At 43.2% G+C, this 16,930-nt stretch overlaps 1 protein-coding gene across 2 annotated transcripts in view; it reads left to right on the forward strand.

Annotated features, from left to right (window-relative positions):
- ptprub (protein tyrosine phosphatase receptor type Ub) overlaps nt 1–16,930 on the forward strand; it is a 487,258-nt gene that overhangs the window by 439,539 nt on the left and 30,789 nt on the right. The window lies entirely within an intron of this gene.

Here is a 16,930-nt window from a genome sequence, read left to right on the forward strand (position 1 = left end):
TTCAGTAAACAGGTAAAAAAAAACCTAAATTTATGTCAGTGTCCAAATATATATGGACCTAACTGTACGCTTTCCATGGGCTAATGGCACAATTTTTCCCATGCCTCGAGGAAGTCAGGTGTGCAACCTGTACTTGACAAGTACTTTGCCCGTACTCCTCCCCCAAACTTTCGTCCGGGTTCACCGCAACTCTGCGGCACGGCTGCGAGCTACCAAACCGTGCAGCCCATGCATGTCCAAAACACTTACAGTAGGTTGTGAGTGAGGCTTAAGAATACAGTCCCTACTGTATTATTATATTAAACACAAAAGATACTGTATATGCACCATAAATAATACTACTAATAATAATAAATGAATGAGAGCGATAACCAGACATTGTCATATACTGTATATAACAGAAATACATGCTCAGTAAGTGCAGTAAGCAATGAGATCAGTAATGCAGATTGGAAGAAAAAAATAAATTTACAACTTTAAGAAACATGATAGTAAAAACTCATGTGTCTCTGGTAGAAGTGAGAGCAGTGTCACCATGAAATTCGATGAACTGCTAATTAGAGTGGTTGGTTTAGCAGTACTGTGTATGTATAGTATAAAAAGAAACATGAATCAAATACAGTTTTGCAGGAAGCAAACTTTTTTTTATTTGTGTCTTTACACAAGACACTATTTATTTTTTCAAATTTGTGTTAAAACATTAGTAATCTCTGAAACCAGGTGGTGCCCCAGATGGAATTCACCATCTGAAATCACAAGTTGCTTCATATTAAATGTTTTAATGCTGATTAGAAATCCACAAAGAGGAGTCACTTTTTTTCAGACCATGGCATCATATAATATACACCATATGGCCAAAGTATGTGGACACCCTGATGTGCTTATTGAACATTCTCTTCAAAACCCATGGATATTATTTTGGAGAAGGTCACCCTGTGTTTCTATAACGTGCCACTCTTCTAGGAAGCCTAGAACATAGTTTTGGGGATTTGAGCTCATTCAGGCACAAGGGCATTGCTCAGGCGGGGCGATAAGGCTTAACATGCTTAATGGGGTCGAGGTACAGACCCTGTGCAGACCACTTGAGTTCTTCCACACCAACTTTAGCAAACCATGTCTTCATGAAACTCTCTTTATGCACAGGGGTATTGTCATGCTGGAACAGGATTTTGGGTAGGCTCACTAGTTCCAGTGAAGGGAAATCTTAATGCCACAGCAAACAAAGGCATTCTAGAGAATTGCATGCTTCCAACTTAGTGGCAACAGTTTGGGCAAGGCATACATACAGGTATGTCCACATACTTTTGACCATATAGTGTATCTTGTCCAGTGTGAATAACTGGAGAGATATCCCTGCTATGATGTTCTACATAATCCACTCCAAACTCATTGCCAGTGTGCTAAGTCCTGTGTGTAGTTGATAATGTCATAGATTTTGTATTGTTTTTAGGAGTGGAACAATGGTGAATAGCGTTTCATGTTGTCCATGAGATAGCAGACCTTGGTACAGTAAGTCCTAAAATAGGTGTTACAGCAAACCACTCATCTGGTCAATCCAGCTGATTTATTGATTGGTGGAGTACTGAGGCACTGAGTACATCTTCTACTTATACTTGGGGCAAGAGTTACCTCAAGCTTTACCATGTCTCCTAAAATGTGTACATCATCTAATCTCTGCCTGTTGTCCTGTCTGGGGCATAGGCCGCCAACAAGAGTTCTCCAGGCATCACGAACCTGAGCAAATCATTCCAGCTGCCCCCAGGTATGGGCATCTTCTTGATGTCCGCCTCCAGGTCTTGGCGCCAGGTGTTATTTGAACAGTCTCTTTTTCTTTTTGCATTGAGGGTTGAGGAAACATTTCCCTTGAGGAAAATGTTTACAGTTGAGGGAAAAAGTTATTTTATTCATTATCTACATGCACAGGCTTTTACTGTCAAAACACTGACACCTACCATCCATCTGATGTTTTTAACATAGTGCAAACTTTTTTTTTTTTTAGTTTCTTTGATAGTTTGGCATCTTAATGCCCTTTTTCCTCTACAGATTAAAAAAAAAAAACACCCCAGGGATTATTGTTAGATAAAACTGATTGCATTTGTTTTTGCAGGATTATATTGTCAGTGCAGAACTTGATGCAGTAGGATAGTATGTATGCATATATGTATGTATTTTATTTGGCCTTTATTTTAAAAGGTAAAGTGAATTGAGAACCGATTTTCACTTACAATGATGATAATCTAGCTAAAAGACTTCAGCAAGAGAATAAACTAGAAGGGTACTCATTAGAGTGCATACCTCTGCCAAGCCACATATTGTTATGGGTGGTGTAGGTGAAGTTTGGATCCAGAAGCAGAAAAACGCACAACAGACAGTAATCCAATAAATAAGGTGATTTAATCCAGGGAAAAAAAAAGGATGTGGCAAAAAGGTAGCAAAACAGGACAAAAACACGAATGGCAAAAATAGTCCGGGTAACCAGAGACAAAAACACAAGACAGGTAAAGACAAAAACACTAAAGCAGAGGTGCCAACCTTTAGTGATCCCATATCATAATGATCCAACGCGAATGGAAAGTGCGGATTACATTATTTGCTTAATAACTTTATGTATTAGAAAAAAGTAGGAAGTAATACTTTTTTTATATTAGTATTTTACTCACAGCAGACATATAATAAAATAGTAAATTGTTGAATTATTTAAATGATTATTCAGGGTATTTGCCTATTTGAAGGGTGTAAAATATGGTTCAAATTGACGAGATCTCCCACCCCGGACACTTCTAATTGATCCTAATAATTGCTAATTAATCATTGAAAAAATTAAATAATAAACTGACCTTTTTCGTGATCTCTGAATCAGAAAACATGTTCTTGAAAAGTTGTCCAGTGTGGTCTGCAACGGCAATGGGCAGATTATGTTCCACAATGAAGTTTGTGAACATAACCTCTGCCTTTGTCACCTTGGCATCCAGGTCACTGTTGGACTTCACGAAAATATCCGATATTCTCTTATTGCTCCCAAGAGTTTTGGCGTGACCCTTGTGTCCTTCGGTATTAACATGCCGTTGTATGTTGCACATACCCCCATGGGATATAGATATGTCTACTCGACATGTCGAGCAGAAAGCGTGGTGAACTGACTTCTTAGAAGGGATGATGAAATTAAATTTATCAGTGTACTCCTTACGGAACTTTTGGTTAACTGTTTTTGTTGGTTTACCGGCTTTAGGTTTACTATCCTTTTCGCTCGACATAATTATACTTCAAAAATTAAAACTGAAAAAGAAATCTCATGACTTGATACACAAGCAGCATGGCATCCAGACTCACGCTAGACATGTAAGATTGAATTCTATTGGTCAATGGTTATTGTGGATTTGTTTTTCAACCAATAATTGTAAATTATACTACTCTGGAAAAAAAAATGCGGAAGCGCCACCTGCAGAACGGTCAACTATGATGTACCCATGTAAGAAACTCTCAATATCGGAACAATTAGAGCCAAAATCGTAATTGCAGAATTTATTTTGAAAATAGTAATGATTACAGCGAAATCGTAATGATTGGCACCTCTGCTAAAGCAATAAACCATGAACAAGGACCTCAGGACCGTAACCTTCCCAGTCCACCAGGTACTGGAGTCCTCTGCCTCGCCGCCGCACCTTCAGCAGCTTTTTGACCGTGTAGGCTTCACTGCCATCAATGAGCCTGGGAGGAGGAGGGGGTTTGGAGGGTGGGGACAGAGCTAGAGACCAGAGGTTTAAGCTGTGGCACGTGGGGTGGATGCGTCGCATGGTGAGTGGTAGTGCCAGTCTGACAGAACATGGATTTGATTACCTTACTGATGAGGAAGGGCCCTAGGTACCTGGGAGCCAGCTTGCGGGAGATGGTTCTGAGTGGCAGGTGGTGTGTGGAGAGCATGACTCGTTGCCCAACCCGGTAAGTGGGTGCCTTAGAGCGGCGTTTGTCAGCCTGCTTCTTGGATGCTAGGGCAGAGTGAATGTGTCTTCTCTGGGCCAATGCCTACATCCTCCTGCAGCGGCATATGAAGATCTGGGCTGAGGGTACGGCGACCTCCTCATCTTGGTTGGGGAAGAGTGGTGGTTGGTAACCTAGGGAACACTGGAAGGGTGAGACACCTGTGGCAGATGAAGGAAGAGTGTTTATGAGCATATTCGACCCAAGATAAGTACTTACTCCAAGAACCGGCATCCCTGGACGCCATACACCTGAGTGCCACCTCCAAATCTTGATTCGCCCGTTCCGCCTGGCCATTGGTTTGGGGATGGAAACCTGAGGAGAGACTACAGGAGGCCCCAATGAGTTTGCAGAAGGCCCTCCAGAACTGCACAGTGAACTGAGGACCCCGGTCAGAGACGATGTCAGTGGGGAGTCTGTGTATGCAGAAAATATGGAGGATGAGTAATTCGGCAGTTTCTTTAGCTGTGGGAAGCTTGGGCAGAGGGATGAAATGGACTGACTTGGAGAACTGGTCGATAACTGTGAGGATGCATGTGTTGCCGCCTGAGTTGGGGAGTCCTGTGACGAAGTCCAGGGCAATGTGAGACCAGGGTCGATGAGGAATCGGGAGCAGTCTTAGCAAGCCGGCATGGGGTCGATTGGCTGTCTTGTTCTGGGCACATGTGTCGCAGGCTGCCACGAACTCCTGGACATCTTCCTTGATGGATGGCCATCATAAGCATTGCTGGATAAGTGCCAGGGTTCGAGCAGCTCCCGGATGACAGGCTAACTTGGACCCATGACCCCACTGCAGCACCTGGGTTCACACAGAACAGGGAACAAACAGATGCTTAAGTGGTGTGTTGCTTGAGTTACCTTCTCCGGGGTCCTGCTCCAGGGCCTTCTGCATGAACATCTCTACCTCAAGTAGGGTGGCTCCCACCAGATAACATGGAGGGAGGATGGTTTTGGGCATTCTAGAATCCTCCTGGTGGGAAGAGAATATCCTGGACAGGGTGTCGGGTTTACTGTTCTTGGAGCCTGGGCTGTAGGAGAGCGTGAAATGGAAACGGGAGAAAAGAGACCATCGGGCTTGTCGTGAATTGAGATGTTTGGCAGACTTCAGGTATTCTAAATTCTTGTGGCCAGTCCAGACAAGGAAGGGGAGATCCAACCCCTCAAGCCAGTGCCTCCACTCCCCCAAGGTGAGCTTGACGGCCAACAGCTCTCTGTTGCTGATGTCGTAGTTTCATTCAGCAGGGGACAGCCGGCGAGAGAAGAAAGAGCAGGGGTGGACCTTGTCATCACTAGCCCTCTGGGAGAGGATGGCTCCGACCCCAGACTCAGAAGCGTTGACCTCCACAGTGAACTATTTGGCCTGCTCGGGTATGATGAGAATGGGTGCTGTAGTGAATTTGCGCTTGAGCATGGAGAAGGCTTTCTCTGCTTCCTCCCTCCACTTGAACAGGCTCTTGATCGAGGTCAATGCCGTGAGAGGTCCGGCCACCGTGTTGAAGTTGTGGAGGAAGCGCCTGTAGAAATTGGCGAACCCCAGGAAACGCTGGAGCTCTCGTCATGAGGATGGGGTGGGCCAATCAGCGACTGCCTTGAGCTTGAGGGGGTCCATCTGGATCCTCACGGGGGAGATGATCAATCCCAGAAAAGAGACAGAGTTCTGGTGAAATTCACTCTTCTCCACCTTGACAAACAATTTGTTCTCTAGCAGGTGCTGGAGGACCTGCCAGACATGACCCCGATGTTCTTCCAGGGAGTGGGAGAAGATCAGGATGTCATCCAGGTACACAAAAATGAAGATGTTTAGGAAGTCCCTTAAGACATTGAGTGCCTGGAAGACTGCGGGTGCATTGGTCAGGCCGAAAGGGACCACGAGGTACTCGTAGTGACCAGTGGTTGTGTTAAAGGCCATCTTCCCCTCGTCCCCCTCCCTGATCCTGACGAGATGGTATGCATTGCGTAGATCTAACTTGGTAAATACCTTGGCTTCCTGGAGTAGTTTGAAGGCTGTGGTAATGAGCGGTAGTGGGTAGTGGTTCTTGACCGTGATGGCGTTGAGACCTGAATAGTCAATGCAGGGGCGGAGTGACTTGTCCTTTTCCACGAAGAAGAATCCCGCCCCTGCTGGGGAGGAGGAAGGGCGGATGATTCCAGCTACCAAAGATTCGGAGATGGCTTGCCTTTTGACGGGAGAGAGAGAGTAAAGTCATCCCTTGGGTGGCGCTGTCCTGGGTAGGAGGTCGATTCCACAGTCATAGGGTCTGTGAAGAGGGAGGGACACTGCTCGGGTCTTGCTGAAGACGAGTTTAAGGTCCAGATATTCCGGAGGCACATGAAAGAGGTTGGGGAACTTGCTGGCTGAAGGCTGTGGTGGTTTAGCAGGAGGCAGAGCAGAATTCAGACAGGAAGCTAGGCAGGATTGGCTCCAGCCTAGGGTGGTGTTGTCAGCCCAGTTTAGGTGGGGGGTTGTGCTGCGTTAACCATGGTAATCCTAGGATGATGGGTACGTGGGGGTCATTGATGATGTGAAACTGGATGGTTTCTGAGTGGTTACCGGAAATCCTCAGGGTGAGTGGGGCGGTAAGGTGGGTGATGGTGGTCAAGCTGGTGCCATTGAGTGTCAGGACAGTGTGAGGGACGTTGAGAGTGAGTAGCGGGATTCCCAGATGCTTGGTGGTAGCGGAGCAGATCAGGTTCCTGTCTGCCCCTGAGTCGACAAGGGCTTGGAGGTGGTGATGCTGGTTGTCACGGATAATGATGATAGGGAGTAACGGACGATTAGCGGGGAACTGGTTCAGAGCGTTGCCCACCTGGGCCCCTCGGTTCAACTGGTGGGCTTGTCCTTTTAGCAGGCAGGCTTGGCAGATGTGTCCCAGCTGACCACAGTAGAAGCAGGCCCCCGTGCTTCACCAGTGATGTCGTTCCTCCACTGACACCCGAACCCAATCTACCTGCATGGGTTCGATGGACGCAGCGGGAGGTGAAGAGGAGGTGAAGCTGGGGTGGCTCTTCTCTCTCCTCCGTTGCTGGACCTGGGCGTCGATGTGGTTGGCGAGGTCCATGAGGCTGGAGAGGTTCGATGGCAGTTCCCACGATACCAATTCGTCCTTAATGGCATCGGACAGGCCGTGCAGGAATGCGTCGATCTGAGTGCTCTCGTTCCAACCGCACAATGTCGCCAATGTCTGGAACTCAATGGCATAGTCCAAGGTAGACCGGGACCCTTGCCACAGCTCCATGAGTTCCCTTAGCCGCCTCCCAGCCGGACAGAGAGCGATCGAAAGTTCGCCTCATCTCCTTGAAGAAATCCTTGAGACTGGAACAAAAGGGCACATCGGCGTCCCAGATCACTGTTCCCCACTCTCTGGCCTTGCTGGTGAGGAGCGTGATGGCATTCGCTACCTGGGAGCGTTCTGTGGGGAAGGCCAGAGGTTGCAGCTCTAAGATCAAAGAGCATTGAGACAGAAATGATCTGCAAGTACCTGGTTCTCCATCGTAGGGCTCAGGCGCTGGAAGTCTTGGTTCGCGGAGAAAGGCGGTGGCAGGAGCTGAAGTAGGAGGCGGCTGGGCAGGGGTAGGCACGGCTTGAAAGTGCTGAATTTGCATGGTGAGGAGGTTGAGTGAGTCGGACAGGGTGGCAAGGTTGTGGGTAATTTGCCGTAGGTCTTGTTGGTGGGTCCCGAGGAGAATCCTTTGTTGCTGGACGTCCGCTCTCAGATGGGCAAGTTCCGCTGGATCCATGTTGGCCAGAACGTACTGTTATGAAACACGAATGGCAAAAATAGTCCGGGTAACCAGAGACAAAAACACAAGACAAGTAAGGACAAAAACACTAAAGCAAAAAAACCATGATCAAGAAAAAAAAACGGTGCATAAAAACATGAACTAGAAAAATAGCTAGAGGGAAACCCCATGAAAAGCATGAACAGCACAGAACCGGCTAGAGAAAACAAACAAGATGTTCTGGCAAAGTCAGAGTCTGAGAAAGGCCTTTAAATAAGCAGCTGTGAAAACCAGGAAGTGAGTTCAGGTGGGATGGAATTCCCATCCCGGATTCGGATCGACACTGGCGTGGGGGATCTGTAATCTCCGGAGTGGATGTCCAGGGCAGAGTATGACAAATATTATCAATATCAAAATCAAATCACCTGAACCAAGTATAATACTAAAGCTGTACACCAAATTTCATCAAAATCCATTCACTACTTTTTGAGTTATGTTGGGAACAGACAAAAAAAAATCCTGGATCCACATATATATATATACAGATTTGCATCAAAATCTAATCAATCGTTCCTTGGCCCATAGCTCACCTTTCCTCAAAGTTTCATCAAAATCTGTTCACTACTTTTTGAGTTATGTTGGGAACAGATAAACAAATCGGAAATCTGCTTCCATCTCTGATCTTATTATATCCAAGTGTCTAGATATCCTGATGATTACTGAGACATGGTTGAATGGCAATCATCATGATAACACCACTGTTGCTGAGATTTTAAACACCTTGAAAGACTTTGATTTCCATCATGTTCCACAAGCAAACAGAAAGGGAGGTGGTGTAGGACTATTCCTGCACAAAGGTTTCAATGTATCCATGATGAATGACTGGCATCAGTTAGTGTCATTTGAATGCTTGGAATTAGTTATCAGTCATGGAAGTTCATCGGCCAGGATAAGCACCATCTAAAAAGAATGGAATAACCTCTTCAACATTCTTTGAGGAATTTTCATTATCTTCTTGAATCTGTCAACACAACTCTTGGTTGTGTACGTACTCCTGACAGGTGATTACAATTTTCACATGGAAGTGCCCAATGACATCAATGCATCAACATTCAGAGACTTATTAGTGACCGCTGGGATGAAACATGTTAATGGCCCTACCCATCAAAATTGCCACACCTTGGACCTCATTATTGATTGGGAAGACGACAAGTTTCTTTCAGATTTGTCCATCATATCTGGCTTGCCATCTGATCATGATGCTGTTCTCTGTTCAGTAACCTTCTCCAGACCTAAGCCTATAAAGTAAATCTTCAAGCAAAGAAAACCGAAACATATTGAAATGTCCGCCCTAAAATCTGACATTCTTGACTCACCACTGTATTCACAGTCACCTAACAACTATGAACTTGCTGTTAATTTCCTCACTGATCAATACAATCATGTTCTTCAAACAGTCATTGATAAACACACCTGCACAGAACCAATCAGTTACATTACGTCCTAATGCACTATGGTTCAATGATTCCTTGAGAGCTTTAAAGAGACAGAGATGTAAGTATGAGTGGAAATATGTAACTACAAGACTTGAAATATATCACAAGCTGTACAGAGATCAATGTTGTGAATACATCAAGGCATTAAGTTCTGCCAAGACAGCCTACTAAAAATCAAAAATAGTAAATTCTGATCAGAACAAGCTATTTTCTTTTGTCAATGGTCTGTTTAAGGTGAAGTCAACTCCTGTGTTACCATCATATGAATCAACACTGTCACTGGCCAAGGTCTTCAATAGCTATTTCTCCTTCAAGATACAAATGTTAAGAGATGACCTGAAGAGTTGTCAAATGTCAACTTTGCAGTTGTCACTATAGTGGAATCGTCTCCAAGCAAAACCTCACTTAGTGAATTTGCTGTAGTTTCATCAAGGAGACTACATCATGGAAGTTATAAAACAGTCAAAATCTAAGACATTTATACTTGACCCAGTACATACAACAAGTCCTCAAGTAGCTTGCTGATGTTCTCTCAAGACCACTTATGCAACTCATAAATGCCTCTCTTCAGGAATATTTCCAACATCTCTCAAGAAAGGCATCATCACACGATCTTTTAAATGGAAAGCTGAAAATACTGATGAACTTAAGCATGATCACCCCATCACCAACCTTGCTTTTGTTTCTAAGACATGAGCATGTTGCTGCCACCCAAATAATGAACTCTCTCACTGAAAATCACCTTCTGACTAACTTTCAGTCTGCCTACAGAACCTTCCACAGCACAGAAATTGCTCTTCTTTGCATCTTCAATGATATTTTATCAGCCATTGATAAACATCAGGAAGTCATCTTGGTTTTATTCAATTTTTCATCGGCATTCGATACAATTGACCACTCATTGCTATTGGAAAGACTATGTGGTTGTTATGGTACCGGTATGTGTGGTACAGTACTTCAATGTTTTCAATCTTATCTTCCTAACCACAGCTAGTCAGTCAAAATTGATGTTATATCACGTGACAGAACATTGCTTTATGGTGTTCCTCTCAAGGCCCTGTGCTAGGCCTTCTGTTTTCACTCTTTTTTGCTCCCTTGGAAGAAGTAATCACTGATCACGGTCTTAGATGCATGATGTATGCAGATGATACTCAGCTATATAGTTCCATCAACACCAAGCATGATCATCCTACAACACCTTCAACAGTTGAGTTGTGCATGAAGGATATCATTATCTGGTGTACTGCAAATAGTCTCATGTGCAACCCTGATAAAACAGAGGTTCTCCATTTTATGTCCAGGTACAAGCAACATGTCAAGATTAGTCTCAATATGGATGGCATATCTATTGACCCTAAACTGGTTGTTCGTATTCTTGGAGTCACTGTAGATCCTCATCTCCAAATGACCGAACACATCAAGAACACGTGCAAATCAGGTTATCATGCACTGAGAAATATAAGTAGGATTAGGAAGTACCTTGATCAGAATGACTGTGAAAGGCTCATACATGCTTTCATCATGTCAAAACTTGGCTTATGCAACAGTCTACTACTTGGACTACCATCATCTGAAATTGACAAACTCCAGTGTGTGCAAAATTCAGCTGCAAGAATGGTGGTTAGAGCGAAGAAGAATGATCACATTTCTCCTATCATAAAATGTCTACACTGGTTACTTGTCAGAGTGAGAACTGATTTCAAGATCCTTCTCTGAACATACAAATGTCTCAACGATCAAGCACCAGAAAACATTAAAGAACTCTTGACAAGTTATAAGCCTCAACTTAACTTAAGATCATCTAACCAAAGTCTGCTCACAGTACCATCATCAAACTCAAAGAGCTACGGAGACAGAGCATTTATGATTTGTGCCCCAAGACTTTGGAATTTAATTTCAATTAACATCCACAATGCGGAGAGTTTAACAGCTTTAAATCCCTGCTCAAAACATTTCTGTTTGTAAAATACTGTTGATTTGATTTTCTTTTATTTTCTAAGTTTGTAAGATTGCTGAGACTTAGTGTGGTGCTCCAAAAACCATTTTATTATTATTATTATTATTATTATTATTATTATTATAAACAAAGGCAAAAGCATAATCTCCTCCAACAAAGTTGGCAGAGTTACTAAAACCAGTCCACACAAAACAGCACATACACTACAAATACCATACAATACAACATACATATATTATGCCCACTTTGTTACTTAGATAAATAGCACATTCCAGTTTGTACAAACAAAACAGCTATTGGGCACAGTGAGACAGTGCAGTATTTCACTCTTATGCACTCACATGGCATGGTAGAGCCAGTTAATGTCGGAAACCCTACGGACCCAGTACCGGGTCCAATAGAACACTAATATAATTGACTTCAAGTGTAAAGTTCAAAAAATGCTGTTTTGCTAAGTTCTAAGATAAGATAAACTTTATTCAGCCCTCAGCGGAGAAATTTACATGTTCCAGGAGCTCACAGACAGAAAGAGTCAGGAATAGACAGTAACAAAAAGAGAGTGCAATAAAAGTATAAAATACATTTAAAAAAAGTAAAAACACAGGCCATGTATGTAACGTACACATCAAAATAAGTATGGGACCTAGTAAGTAAGAGTAGCACTTCACCTGAAGTAGCAGTATTGCACTAATTAAATATTGCACTAGGTAGTGAATGTTATTGCACAGCATAACATAACTAACAAGGATGGACTATGTGTGTAAAGTAACCAATAAATGACAAAAAAAAACCCACAGGCTATGGACATAATTGTACACAACAATTATGAGAGTGATACATGATTAAGAAAATACTTGCAATGAAAAAGGACATTGTACCAGATAATAATATTGTTGCACAGCATAAGTAGATGATAGCGATGAGATGCGGATAAAGTGACAAAATGACAAAAACGTGATTGTGACATTGAGGAAAAAAAACAGTGCTATATTATGCCAGGCTGTTGCTGAAAAGTCTGGTGACAGTTGGGATGAAGGACCTGTGGTAGCATTCCTTCTTGCACCGTGGGTGCAGCAGTCTGCTGCTGAATGAGGTGCTCAGAGCGCCAACAGTCTCATGTAGGGGTGAAAGGTGTTGTCCATGATTGACATTAGCTTAGCTAACGTCCTCCTCTCACACACCTCCTCAGTGGAATTCAGAGGGCAGTCCAAGCCAGAGCTGGCCCTTTTCACCAGCTTGTTAAGCCTTATGTTGTCTCTCTCAGAGCTTCCACATCCCCAGCAAACCATGGCAAAGAAGATAGCAGATGCTACAAGTGTTGTAGAATGTCCTCAACAGTGTCTTGCATATGCCGAAGGACCTGTACTTACTAAAACTGTTGTAGTATATATGTACTTTGTGGTATTTCTATGTTTTCTGTCCAGTTGTAGTCAAGGAGTTGCTGAATTAAAAATGTGGCCTCTTTGTGCATGGGCCCAGTGCTATCTCAGTGTTATCCATTATCTAATCTAGAATAAACTTCACGCAAGGATTAAAAAAAAAGTAAATTTCTCCTTTGGTTTATCACAGTTTACTTAGGCATAGTAACAGTCACAATGTTACTGACACTGGAAATATATTTTCTTAGGTCTTACATATCCAAAGAGAGTAATGTTATGTATGTTGACCTGATAATTCTGGAACTATCTTTGAATAATTTTGGATATGTCTGTCTCAGCAAGCCACACCTCCCAGCACCCTAGGCCTTAAGAAGTTCAAGGAAATGTTGATCAGTTGATCTAACTGTAAACTCCTAGAATCGAGCCAGAGTACATAGCCAAGGATTTATTTATGTGGCTGGAATAAATACAGTGGTGCTCGAATGTTTATGAACCCTTTAGAATTTTCTATATTTCTGTATAAATATGACCTTAAACATCATCAGATTTTCATATAAGTCCTAAAAGTAGATAAAGAGAACTCAGTTAAACAAATGAGACAAAAATATTATACTTGGTCATTTATTTATTGAGGAAAATGATCCAATATTACATATCTGTGAGTGGCAAAAGTATGTGAACCTTTGCTTTCAGTATCTGGTGTGACCCCCTTGTGCAGCAATAATTGCAACTAAATGTTTCCGGTAACTGTTGATCAGTCCTGTACACCAGCTTGGAAGAATTTTAGCCCATTCTTCTGTACAGAACAGCTTCAACTCTGGGATGTTGGTGGGTTTCCTCACGTGAACTGCTCGCTTCAGGTCCTCCCACAACGTTTTGATTGGATTAATGTCAGGACTTTGACTTGGCCATTCCAAAATGTTAACTTTATTCTTCTTTAACCATTCTTTGGTAGAACGACTTGTGTGCTTAGGGTCGTTGTCTTGCTGCATGACCCACCTTCTCTTGAGATTCAGTTCATGGACAGATGTCCTGACATTTTCCTTTAAAATTCGCTGGTATAATTCAATTCGTTGTTCCATCAATGATGGCAAGCCGTCCTGGCCCAGATGCAGCAAAAAAGGCCCAAACCATGATACTACCACCACCATGTTTCACAGATGGGATAAGGTTCTTATGTTGGAATGCAGTGTTTTCCATTCTCCAAACATAACACTTTCAAAAAGTTCTATTTTGGTCTCATCCATCCACAAAACATTTTTCCAATAGCCTTCTGGCTTGTCCACGTGATCTTTAGCAAACTGCAGATGAGCAGCAATGTTCTTTTTGGAGAGCAGTGGCTTTCTCCTTGCAACCCTGCCATGCACACCATTGTTGTTCAGTGTTCTCCTGATGGTGGACTCATGAACATTAACATTAGCCAATGTGACAGAGGCCTTCTTTGCTTAGAATTTACCCTGGGGTCCTTTGTGACCTCGCCGACTATAGATAGTTTTCACATGACGTCACAGAGTCAGGGATTCCCTAGTGGCGGCCATCTTGCGGGTCAAGCTTACCATACGGGTCACTGAGCACACATTGTAACGCGCGAGTACAAAGTCTTCAAAAGAACCCAAGCAGGCTATTTAAAGCTAGCAATGGTGCACACCTGTTGTATTCACGGCTGTCGTAATAGGTCAGATGATGACGTCAAGCGGAGCTTTTATGGAATTCCCACTGTACGGGAGCATGAAGGTGAGCAAACAAAGAAACTCAGCATACAAAGGAGAAATCTATGGCTTGCAAGAATCAACCGCAAGGATTATTAGCCTTCCAAACACAGCAAAGTCTGCTCCGATCATTTTAAAAGTGGCAAGTTGTTTAAATAAACAATCAATTGTGTTTGTTTGTGTTTGGAAACCAAAACATCGTGTAAACAATCTCTGGAGGATGCCTAACTGGAACTGACATGGTACTGTAATACCACTAATGGATGTAAAATTTGTCTTAAATCAACTCGATATTATACACACACATATATTCATATGCAGTGTTGAGAGCTCTAAAATTCCAATGTTTACTGTACATACCTTGGCTGTAATTAGGACACGACTGTCACTTGGTTTTATATGGTGGACTTCACGGACCCAGCCACAGACAAAATAATTGTATGACTCCAGCGACTTGTATGGTTTGAGGTCGTCAAGTGTGTAGGCACTTTTACTATTCACGAAATAGTTCACAATATCAGGGTACGATATGGATGGCAGCCCTGCATAGTCACTTGAAAATGCATCTTTGTCCACTTCGTAGGGGTCAATTCCCCCAGTCAAGGCCAGTTTGGCTGCATACCATGTCGTGAGATGTCGTCCAATGTATCCATATACTTCTGTTTGCTTGATTTTGCCGACATTGATTTTTATTTTAGAAAACTGACTATATAACTTTATAAATTCGTCCGAGATAACGTAGCCGGTAATAGTGATGGTCCATTTTGTTAGCCCCACAAGATGGCGGCTGGAGGGCGTTCCCCGGAATGCCGTGACATCAGTGAAAACTATCTATTACACACCTTGCTCTTGGAGTGATCTTTGTTGGTCGACCACTCCTGGGGAGGATAACAATGATCTTGAATTTCCTCCATTTGTACACAATCTGTCTGACTGTGAATTGGATTGGTGAAGTCCAAACTCTTTAGAGATGGTTTTGTAACCTTTTCCAGCCTGATGAGCATCAACAATACTTTTTCTGAGGTCCTCAGAAATCTCCTTTGTTGGTGCCATGATACACTTCCACAAACATGTGTTGTGAAGATCAGACTTTGATAGATCCCTGTCCTTTAAATAAAACAGGGTGCCCACTCACACCTGATTGCCATCCCATTGATTGAAAATACCTGACTCTAATTTCACCTTCGAATTAACTGCTAATCCTAGAGGTTCACATACTTTTGCCACTCACAGATATGTAATATTGGATCATTTTCCTCAATAAATAAATGACCAAGTATAATATTTTTGTCTCATTTGTTTAACTGGGTTCTCTTTATCTACTTTTAGGACTTGTGTGAAAATCTGATGATGTTTGAGGTCATATTTATGCAGAAATATAGAAAATTCTAAAGGGTTCACAAACTTTCAAGCACCACTATACTAGTGCATCTAAATAAATAAAAAAAGAATATTGTGAAAAAGTTTTTTTTGTAATTTAATTAAAAATGTAAACTTTCATATATTCTATATTCATGACATGTAAAGTGAAACATTTCATGCTTTTTTGTTTTAATTTTGATGATTTTGGCTTATAGCTCATGAAAATTAGAAATCTACTAACTTGCATAATTACACTATTTCGTAAGTTCAGTCAAAAAAAGGATTTACAATAGAGAAATGTCCAGTTTCTGAAAAGTATGTTCATTTACGCACTCAATACTTCTTTGGGACTCCTTTACCACAAATTACTGTATCAATGTGGTGTGGCATGGAGGTGATCAGCCTGTGGCACTGCTGAGCTGTTATTAAAGCCCAGGTTGCTTGGATAGTGGCCTTCAGCTAATCGATATTTTTGGGTCGGGTGTCTCTCATCTTGCTCTTGACAATACCCCATAGATTCTTGATGGGGTTCAAGTTAGGCAAGTTGGCTGGCCAATCAAGCACAGTAATATCATTGTAGTAATCCCTGATGTGGGTGGAGCACAGAAGCACGGCAGGCGAGAATTGGGGTTCACACAGACACTTTATTTTACTTATTTTCATTAGCTTTTCAGCTTCTCTCACTCACACAGTCACACACACAACACACACGTGTTCTGGTCGGGGGCGACTCTTCTCTGTTCTCCCCCTCCTTTTATACTCCATCCCTGCAACAAACAAACACACACACACATTAATTGACACCAGGTGTAATGACTTAGCCACTTACCTTCCCCGACCCCGCTCTCCATTCACAGACTGCTGCTTGGCCACACCCCCGCTGCCACATACCCCCACTGCCCGACTCAGGCCGGGGAGCTGTCCGGCCTGAAGCCGACTCCCCCCCCGACGGGACAGGAAGTCCGCCACCACCATCTGTGCCCCCAGCCTGTGGATCACCTCAAACTTAAATGGCTGGAGAGCGAGATACCAATGGGTGATCCGCGCATTGGCATCCTTCATGCGGTGGACCCACTGGAGGGGCACATGGTCCGAACAGAGAGTGAAAGGGCGCCCCAGCAGGTAGTATCGGAGGGCGAGGACTGCCCACTTGATGGCAAGACACTCCTTTTCAATTGTGCTGTACTTGCTTTCACGCATCGACAGCTTTTGGCTGATGTACAGCACCGGGCGCTCCTCGCCCTCCACCTCCTGGGACAAAACGGCCCCCAGCCCCCTGTCCGATGCATCAGTCTGCAAAATAAAGGGGAGAGAGAAGCCAGGGGAGTG

Source organism: Neoarius graeffei, chromosome 5 (assembly GCF_027579695.1).
Source record: "Neoarius graeffei isolate fNeoGra1 chromosome 5, fNeoGra1.pri, whole genome shotgun sequence".
NCBI lineage: Eukaryota > Metazoa > Chordata > Actinopteri > Siluriformes > Ariidae > Neoarius > Neoarius graeffei.